A 9807-nucleotide genomic window follows, 5' to 3' on the forward strand; every position below is an offset into this window, starting at 1 on the left:
AAAAATCGTCTAATAATTAAATTTTGAAATATTTCAATAGAAATTAAATTTTGTAATAATAATTAAAATTACGAGTTATGTATCTAATATAAATTGTCCAAATAATACACTCACTTAGCATATAAAAAAAATGACTTTTTTATCATTTAAATAGGGAACATGCAATTCATATACCAATTAGAGACAGAAGAAACTTCTTTATAAAATTATAGCAATTCTATAAAAACAAATTAATCTATATAATTCATACACGCCTATAATAGATGTGAGATTTCTGAGGATCAATAGCTTAGTTTTTCCGATAAATAATTATGATCAATTTTGTAAAATAAAAAATAGAAGTGGGAGCACAATAATATGTAGCCTATGTTCAATACATCTCTAAATATATTAAATTTTCTTTTTTAAAAAAAATCTTATATTGATATTTCCACTAAACGAACGATTTAAGCAATCCAAAAAAATAGGAATAAAACAAAGTAAAACGGAGGCAAATTTGATTGGACTGTGAGGTAACGAAAAACATCAGATGAGTAACATAAAAAAAAAAAAAAAAAAAAAAAAAAAAAAAAAAAAAAAAAAAAAAAAAAAAAAAAAACCCTCTCAAAAAAATAATGAACTATTGAGGATGCGATTTTACGGGTGCTAATGTACGCCTATGTGCTCCGGTTATATATATATATATATATATATATATATATATATGAACCCACTCTCCAGAGCTCACCTAAGCCTGAGTTGTGTTCTGTTTGTGGGTCTTTTTGAAACAGTGTTCTTTCTTCTTTCTTTCTTTTCTTCATTCTTCTTTTCTTCAGAGATAATGGAGATAGAGATGAGACAATCAAAATTCAAAAGAATTTGTGTTTTTTGTGGTAGTACTCCTGGAAAGAAGAGTAGCGAAAGAAGAGTAGCTACAAAGATGCTGTGATTGAACTTGGAAGAGAATTGGTAAAATGAAATTAAAGAAACTTTTTTTTCTCTGTTTTTTCCTCTGTTTTCCATAATTTAAAAACTGCTTCCCAAAATGGTTTCGTTTTTCTAATTTGTTTCTTTCCAAATGTTTTTTCATTTCTTTTATTGGAATCATTAACTTGTTTTGGTTTTCCTACTCTGGTTTGGTTCCTTTGTTTTTGCTCTGTTTTATTTTTGTTTTTCTTCTAACTTTCCATTTTTGATTGTAAAATAAATTTCATAAAATGTATTTGTTTAACCTTCATAACATTAATATAATGGGTTTTTAGTAATTTTAATGGGGATATTAATGAATTTGCAATCAATCTTGGAACTACATTCTACATAACAGCACAACTTAGATAATTAACAAGTTTCTATTTAAAAGTACTTAGTTAAATTAGTATTAAAAATAAAATTTCATTCATTTTGTGTGTGTGTGTGTGTGTGTGTTCTCTAAGTTTTTATTTCTGCCTAAAAAATGTAATTGAATTTTATAGATAAAGACTTGTTCTTTTTTTGTTTCTAATTTTCCTCTTTCACAGGCATCAAGAAATATTGATCTGATTTATGGAGGAGTGTTGGTTTGATTTCTCAAGCTGTTTATGATGGTGGCCGCCACGCAATAGGGTAAAGAAAATGGGGTTTTTTCTTGCTTTTCTTTTTTTTTTTTTTCGATTATTACCCTCTTGGCTCTTACATTGTTTTTCGAAAAATTCTATCAAAAAAACAGAAAACCTAAAAATAGAATTTTGTTGTTTATTTGTTTTACTAACTAATTTTTGTCCTAATTTGAAAGAAGAAAAAAAAAACTAATTTTTTGTCCTATTATTGTCTGCAGAGTTATCCCAAGACACTCATGCCTGGACGGGTACTTTATCTTCTCTCACAGTGAAGTTCTAATTTTTTTTTTTTAAATTGAAAAAGTGAAAAAATAATTTATTAAAATAATAGCCGAGTTATCTCCAAAAATGAAAAATCTAGGAAAAAAAATAAAAATATTATTTTTCTTATCTAAAATTAATTTATTTTATCATATTATTATTTAATCTCTTTAGGTCCATCATGGATTTAACATTGTACTTTTGAATTATTGCCACGCCTAAAGTTAGAATTGGCACCATTACCAGCAGCATACCTAGGATTGCAAGTACCTTGAGAATGTGAAACATTAGTAGTAACAATATTAGATGATGAAAAACTAGAATTACCGATGATAATTTTATTTTGGTAAGAAACTCTTCTGAGCAACATTGGCAATCATTGGAATCGGATCATAGGACGGATCAACTCTTTTGAGATATAATTCATGAGCTAACAACTTATCTTGAAGCTCTTCAAACGTGATAACAGTATCCCTTGCACGTACAGCCGCAGCTATATCACAGAACTCGTTACCGATGCCATTTAACAACATATACCACCAAATCAACATCAGAAACGGTGTTGACACAAAGAGCAAGTTCATCAGCCATATTCTTGAGAGAGTGCAAATACTCAGTTACCAATTTGGTGTCCTTTTTTGTGTTGGAGAGTTTCTCTTTGAGAGAAAGAACCCTTGTAGCCGATTTATTAGCAAATGAAACCTGAAGTTCTTCCCAAGCATCCACAAAAGTCTTTGCATTGGAAATAATATGTATAACCGAGAAATGGATTGATGCAAACAAAGCTACTACAATCAACTGATTTTTGACAATACCATCAAAATCATGATTACTTAATTCTTGGCCATCTTTTGTAATAGTGGCAGCAGGAGGTTTATTCGTCCCATCTACATAACCAAAAAGATTGTGCCCACGAAGTAATGGAGAAACCTGAGCACGCCAAGTAGGATAGTTTTGAGTTGTAAGTTTGAGATGAAATTGGATAGCATTAATAACAATTATAACCTAGCCAAAAGAATGAGTGATAATGGAATTGGTTGACAAAGCCATAGCAATGAAAAAGAAAGATTAGTTATAGGATAAAAAAAGCTTAGAGCTTATTGCTCTGATACCATAAAGAGAACTGAAAGAGATTGAACTGCAGCAAAAAGAATTGTGTTCTGTATTCATTAAGCATCCGAATTTATAGTTGTACAATGATTAATATGTTTACAACTAATCCCTATATTTGTGTTTTATATTTGAATACAAGAATGAGATAATAACAATAACAATAACAATAAGCTAGCGATACTCCATCCATATTTGAATTTAAATTATTTAATCTGTTATCCATTTGATGAGAAATAGCAAGAGATTTAACACGGGTATGTCTTTACAAGCTAAGGTTTGTGGAATTTGTGTTTTTCCTAGACATCCAACCGATATGTGTCCTACACTACAAGAAGGATCTCAAGAACAAGTAAATGCAATTGGAGGATTTCCTAGACAGCCCCAAAGGATGTATGATCCTTATTCAAACACGTATAATCCAGAATGGAGAGATCATCAAAATTTTAGCTATGGAGCAAGACAACGAAACTCCCATCAATATTAACTCGGACCGCCTTAACAACAGTCATAAATGGTTTTGAAATCATGTATGTCCCTTGAAGATATTGTTAAATCTCTTGCAAACTAACACTCAATTATTTCAGCAAGAGACCAAGGCTAGCATTCAAAATTTGGAGAACCAAGTGAGCCAACTAGCAACCTCTTTGAGTAAATTGGAGTGCCAAGGGAAGCTTCCTTCTCAAACTGTCATCAATCCCAAGCGAAATATAAGTGTAATTACCTTGAGAAATGGCAAGGAGCTGGGAATTCCAACCTTGAATAAATGTGACAGTAGCTTGAAAAAAGATGCTAAAAAAGAAGCAGAAGTTCAGTAGAATGGACAAACTGAAAAATCATAAGTAAACTTGCCCAGACCAATGGTAACTTAGCCCCCTGTTCCTAAAAGATTGGCTAAATAAAAAAAGGATAAGGAAAAAAAAGAAATCCTAGACTTTACGCAAAGTGGAGGTGAATATACCGTTGCTCGATGCAATTAAGCAAGTTCCCTACTATGCAAAGTTTTTAAAGGAACTTTCTACAAATAAGAAGAAGTTGTCTGGTTATCAAATGGTAAGTGTAGGGGAGAATGTTTCCACTATGTTACAAAGATAATTGCCCCCTAAATGCAAGAACCAATATACGTTTTCTATTCCATGTAAAATAGGCAATATTGGAATAAGAAGAGTTATGTGTGACTTAGGCTCTTCAATAAATGTTATACCATTGTCCATATACTCTTCTTTAAATGTTGGTCCATTGAAAGAAACATCTATTAAATTCAATTGGTGGACAAGTCCATGGTTTGCCCTGAAGTAGGAAGCCGGTTCCAGTATCAAAAAATGTGGAAATGGAAACGGAACCGAAAATTGACGGTTCCAGTTATGGTTTGAAACCGAACGGTTACCGTTCCAGTTAAGATTCCTCAATGGTTCCAAATCAACAGTTCCAATTGGTTTTCCAATCGATTTTTGGTGAATCGTATAATTATAAAATAAAAAATTAGGGAACATTTTTTATTGAAAATTTAAAATTTAAATATTTTTATGAAATAATTTTTAAAAAACTTTAAGAAAAAATTAAAAAAAGGGCTTGGACAATAATTAGATATTGGACTTTAGAGAAATTATTTGACAGTAATTTGGACAATTAATGGCAGAGCTTAGAAATATTGGAGAGTAGAGAATAGTAGAGAGAAATAATTTTGTGTGAGGATAAATGAAAATAATGGGTATTTATATTAAATCCACAAAATCAACTTTCTACAAATACCCTTAAAACTAGTCATTATCTAGTTGTTAGGAAAGTTAATTTGGGGATTTCACAAAAAATTTTGAAAAAGTAAGAAACATTATGTTGGAACCGCCGGTTCTAACCGGTTGGAAAAATGGCCGGTTTCGGCCGGTTCTTGAAACTGACGTTTCATGGTTCTTCAAAACTTGGAATCGAAATCGCAAGCCCCCGGTTCAGACCGATTCTGATACCGCACAGTTTTGATTCTGATTCTCATCGATTTCGAACCGACGGTTTTAGAAAATCGCCATGCCTACCTCAAAGGGGTATTGGATGATATTTAGTACAAGTAGATGGGTTGATTTTTCCAGCTGACTTTTATATGCTTGATATGGAGGATGATAAATCCTTTATTTCATTAGAAATTTTACTTGGAAGACCATTTCTTAGCACAGTTAGAGCAAAATTGATGCTCATGATGGGACACTCATTATGGAATTTGATGGAGAAATAGTTAAATTTAATGTGTATAATGATCCATGTGATGTTCTTAGTGTTTTTGGTGCTGACGTTATTGATCCCTTAAATCATGATATCAAGGAAATAACTTTAGAAGGTCTAGAAGGGGTAGGTTGAATTTTGAGAATGTCTAGCCTATGACCTTAAACAAGGGCGCTTGTTGGAGGCAACCCAATTCTAGGCTTGCCCAAGCCTAATTTTCATAGTTTTATTTTGTTTTTAGATTATTTTATTTTATTTTGTTTTAGTGAACTTCTTCCTAAATTATCCTAAGGTAGTCTATTCTTTTCTTTACTAGGTAAGTAATGAATTTCTGAAGGTTAAAGTAGTTCTTTCATGGTGAAAAACTTAAAAAGAGAGGCTTTTAATGGTTAATGTTTATTTTTATGGTGGTAAAAAGAGAGGCTTTTAATGGTTATGTAATTGTTAAAATATTTTTAATCTGTTTTTCTCTTAAATGATTTATCATCCTTATTTACTTTACCATTAGTCGCAATTTATTTTCACTTTTGTCCTTTTTACTTTTATGAGAGAGAGAGAGAGAGAGAGAGAGAGAGAGAGAGGACAAAAAGAAACAGCAAGAGAACCCTAGCTCCTCTACTCTACCAGCACCGTCATTCTCTACACCTCCACAAGCGCAACTTCCATAATTGATTTATCTCCATCAAAGATGCTCCAAAGCCACATCCTGCGATTCAGAAAATCTAAGAGTCTTGTCATCACCATCGCTGTTAGTGCCTTCATCTCATTTTGCCGGTGAGCCACCCTTCACCACCAACTTAGAAAGAGGCGACAACAACCTCCTCCACAGGGAAGTTTTTTCACTCTTTAATCATTTCTTTTTATTTTTTTTCTCAATTATTTAGTTGTAGAAAACTCCTTTCTGCCTAATTAATGATTCCATACTGAGGACAATGTGAGAAGTAAGTGTGGGGAGGAGTTTGATTTTGGAGGTGTTTTTATTTGTTTAATTTTTATTTATATTTTGTAAAGCACTGAATTTTTGAGCATTTTATCTATATTCTAAAACCTGATTTAAATATTTCTTTTGGCAAGTGCTCTTAAAACTTGATAGATTTTAGTGCTTATCCCATGGAAATTTTGATTGTTTGATGTCTTAAACGAAGATTTTTATTTCAGGACTTCTTTCTTGTCATAGGTTGATTAATAATTTTCTTTTGACCTTTTGAGAGAAGTGCTTTGTCCTAAAGCAGATTTTTCTACATTAGGTTGAATTCTTGAGATTTTAGGCGAGGTAATAGTAACCTTAATGATAGACTTCCCTTTTCTCCATACCAAAGATATTATTCCTTAATCATTCTCTTTTCTATAAATCATTTAGGATTGAGTTAATAGGTGAAATCATCAATTTGTTTGTGCTTAATTCACTATTGTGTATGTTTCAAAACTTTGTTTAACCTATTTAAGGCACTATTCTTGGCTACATGGTTGCATGTTTTGGGGGATTGAAAGATGCAAATAGAGAAAAGCGGTAATGCATATAGTGAAGAATAAAAGAGAATGAAAAAAGCGATAATGCACATGAGTTCTCCAAAATTTCCATAAAAAAAAAAAAAAAAAACAGAGAAAAATGCTCTTTTTTTCCCTTTCAAATATTTGCACCAAATCCTAGAGTATTGTGCTTTAACAAGTTAGGCTTATGTTTTGAAGTGCACCACCTTAAGTTACTATGGAACCTAATCTACTATTAGTTATATGCCTTATAGCCAATTTGATTGGTTGTATTTTGGGATATAACATTTCATATAATAAATATTTTATTATTAATAAAAGGCATATATTTATCTTTTATATTTTGCTTATTGAATCTTGGTAAAAGATAAAGTCCATAAGACAATATTGCTTCACGAAATAAATTGTAATGTGGTTATAATTATGAGTTTTATATTTGTATTAAAGCAATGTCTCTAAATATTCTTGGTTAATGTTTTCCTCATTATTTGACGATGATTAGAGCTGTTGAGATTGGTACATATTATGTTCCTTCCTTAGGGAAGCAGCTGTTCTCATAAGCTAAGATATACGTGATATCTGGAATTAATATGTAGGTGCTTGTATTTGAACAAGTCCATTGAATTGACCTGCATGAGAATTCCATATGAGAGTTACCTGTGTCTATGGAATACTCAAGTAATGGTTATGTAAGTGATCCTTTGACTTGAAATTACTAAGCTACCTTATATGGAGATGATGATGTTTTGATTCTTTGTTCACATTATTCATTCATGAATAATAAGCAATGATTAGTTTGACATAATAGGAACTGTATGGAGATACTGTGTAATTAAGAGAGGATTCATCACCCTAGGTAAATCAGGGAAAATGTTCTAATTGTTCTCTATTAGTATTGATTAAGAAATCCTTGCGCAAGGTAGAATGAAATTAGCAAATTAGATTTGAAATTTCATTCAAACAATCAATGGCTAAGATTAAGAGAACTAACATAATTTAGTAAAGCAGATATATTCCATGCCTAATTACTAAATCAGAACATTAATGATGAAGGGATATTAATTACACTGATAAATCATGCATAGAAAGGTTTAAGTCAACCCACTTTGACTTTTCAAATATTTGGGTAGTCATGACATGTTGCTAGACAATGTACTTGACCTTTAAATATTAATTTATATTTGTTGTCAACATATTTAAAACCTAGAAGGTCACACATATAAGAATGAATATGAGAAAATGAAAACGAGAAATCGAATCAAATATAACTTGATTACAAATAAGTTTTGGGATATTATGGACAAAATTGTAATTTATATTTAATTACAACTTTACCGAAATTATTAAGTATTGACTTAATTGATTTATGTCTAAAATTTATTAAGATAAATTTTAGATGAAACAAACATAATATTTTAATTACGATTTATTTATTTAAATAGTTAAATAAATAAATATAATTGATTAAATTGAAAATCCTATTACTGTATGTATTATGATTTATTTATCTAATTGTTTAAATAAATAAATAGATGTTATAATTTATTTATTTAAAAGGTTTAAATAAGTAATTTTAAATAATTTATTTATGACCTAGGATTTTTATATATAAGGTTTAAGATACTGTCTAAAGACAGTTGTTGTTCATAGCCACAAAACTAAACATAGAGTGTAAAATAACTAACAACATCATACTCTCTAATCTCTCAACCCTCTAAAACAGTTTTAGAGTTTTTCGATTGTTCATTCGTATGGATATTACTAGAAGCCGGACACTTGGACGACTTTTGGTTTGTGATAACTTAGCTGCATAGATCGAAGTTTCGGAGAATCTACAAAAGAGGTATTCTTCTAAACAATTTTATCAGTTTAATCATTTAAACGGATCTCTGTTAAAATAATTATTTTGTTATAATTATCTCTTTCCACTGCGTATTGTTGATATTAAAACCCAACATCTACTGCATGCCTAAAATATCCAAGTCTTTATGTTTTGTGCTGAAGAGGATGCTTGAGGTTGCTATATACTAGTATGGATTTGATGGAATGTATTATGAATTGTTGTTACCTTACTTGCCTTTTCGCTAAAATTTTTCAATCTTTTGCTAGAGAATGCTGTGATACGGTAAAGTGAACTTCTATGTGAGGTCGATTGAGAGTTTTGGTCATGCTTGAGGATAGGCATGGCATAAGTGTGGAGAAATTTGATAAGTGGTTAATTTAGCATAATATGCTCTTTTTTAAAATATTATTTGTGGATATTTTTATTTTAAAATGAGAATTTTCACCTAGTTTTCATATTTTTCTTAGATGATGCTAAATTCATTAGCAAGGAGCTTTTGAGGTCAATTCTCGAAGTTTTGGAGAAATATGCTAAGTTAGAGCTAAATTCCAAGAAATTGCTAAAATCTACTGGAAGTTGACAAATTAACCTTAGGCAAGGCTAAGGGAGACACGTCCAGAACAGATTCATAACCTCTTAAAAGTTTACAAATTAACCTCGGGCAAGGCTAAGGGAGACGCGTCCAGGGCTGATAGAGATCAAGGTGTTTGCCAAGTAGGATTACTTCGGGCTTACTCTAGAAAGTCATTTAAAGCAACTAGACCACTAATTTGGAAATCAGGAAGATACTCAAAATCAAATATTTTATTTTTATAACTAATTTGAGATTTATTTTCCTAGTTTAGGATTTTTTCCCTCTCCTATATATAGAACCTTAAGTCTATTGAATAGAGGATCCTTTTTTGTTTTTAGAATAGCAGTTGTTCTTTTAGGTTTTTCTTTTATTTTCTGCGTTTTCTACATGGCCAAGCGTGGCTAAACATTTAATTACAGTCAAAGGTTGAGTTCGATGTAGAAGTTCTTCTATGATTGTGAGATCTTAATTTATTTATTTTCTTCTTTAATTCCATAAATATTCATCTATTTTTTTGCATATATGAGAAACTTCATCTCTATTGTTATCTTATTGTTTGTTTAATGTGGCCAGTTGTTGAATTTAATAGGATAGCATATAGCTAATCAATAAGATTAAATCCATAATTGTTTATTTGAGTTGATTGAAGTAGCAAATAATATAATCTGATAGTAACCAAACTTTTGGATTATATTCATTCACAATCTAGTTTAAATGAACCTTGCTTGTAGAGTTTGTTA

General features: G+C 30.7%; 1 long non-coding RNA gene across 1 annotated transcript; it reads left to right on the plus strand.

Annotated features, from left to right (window-relative positions):
• The first annotated feature begins 757 nt into the window (after positions 1-757).
• Positions 758-2605, plus strand: LOC119371196 (uncharacterized). Its single transcript, XR_005178763.2, has 3 exons — positions 758-948; positions 1497-1581; positions 1793-2605. It is a non-coding gene; the product is annotated as an uncharacterized LOC119371196 (long non-coding RNA).
• The last annotated feature ends 7202 nt before the right edge of the window (positions 2606-9807 follow it).

Source organism: Jatropha curcas, chromosome 5 (genome assembly GCF_041381405.1).
Source record: "Jatropha curcas cultivar XTBG-Jc1 chromosome 5, XTBG_Jcur_1.0, whole genome shotgun sequence".
Classification (NCBI taxonomy): Eukaryota; Viridiplantae; Streptophyta; class Magnoliopsida; order Malpighiales; family Euphorbiaceae; genus Jatropha; species Jatropha curcas.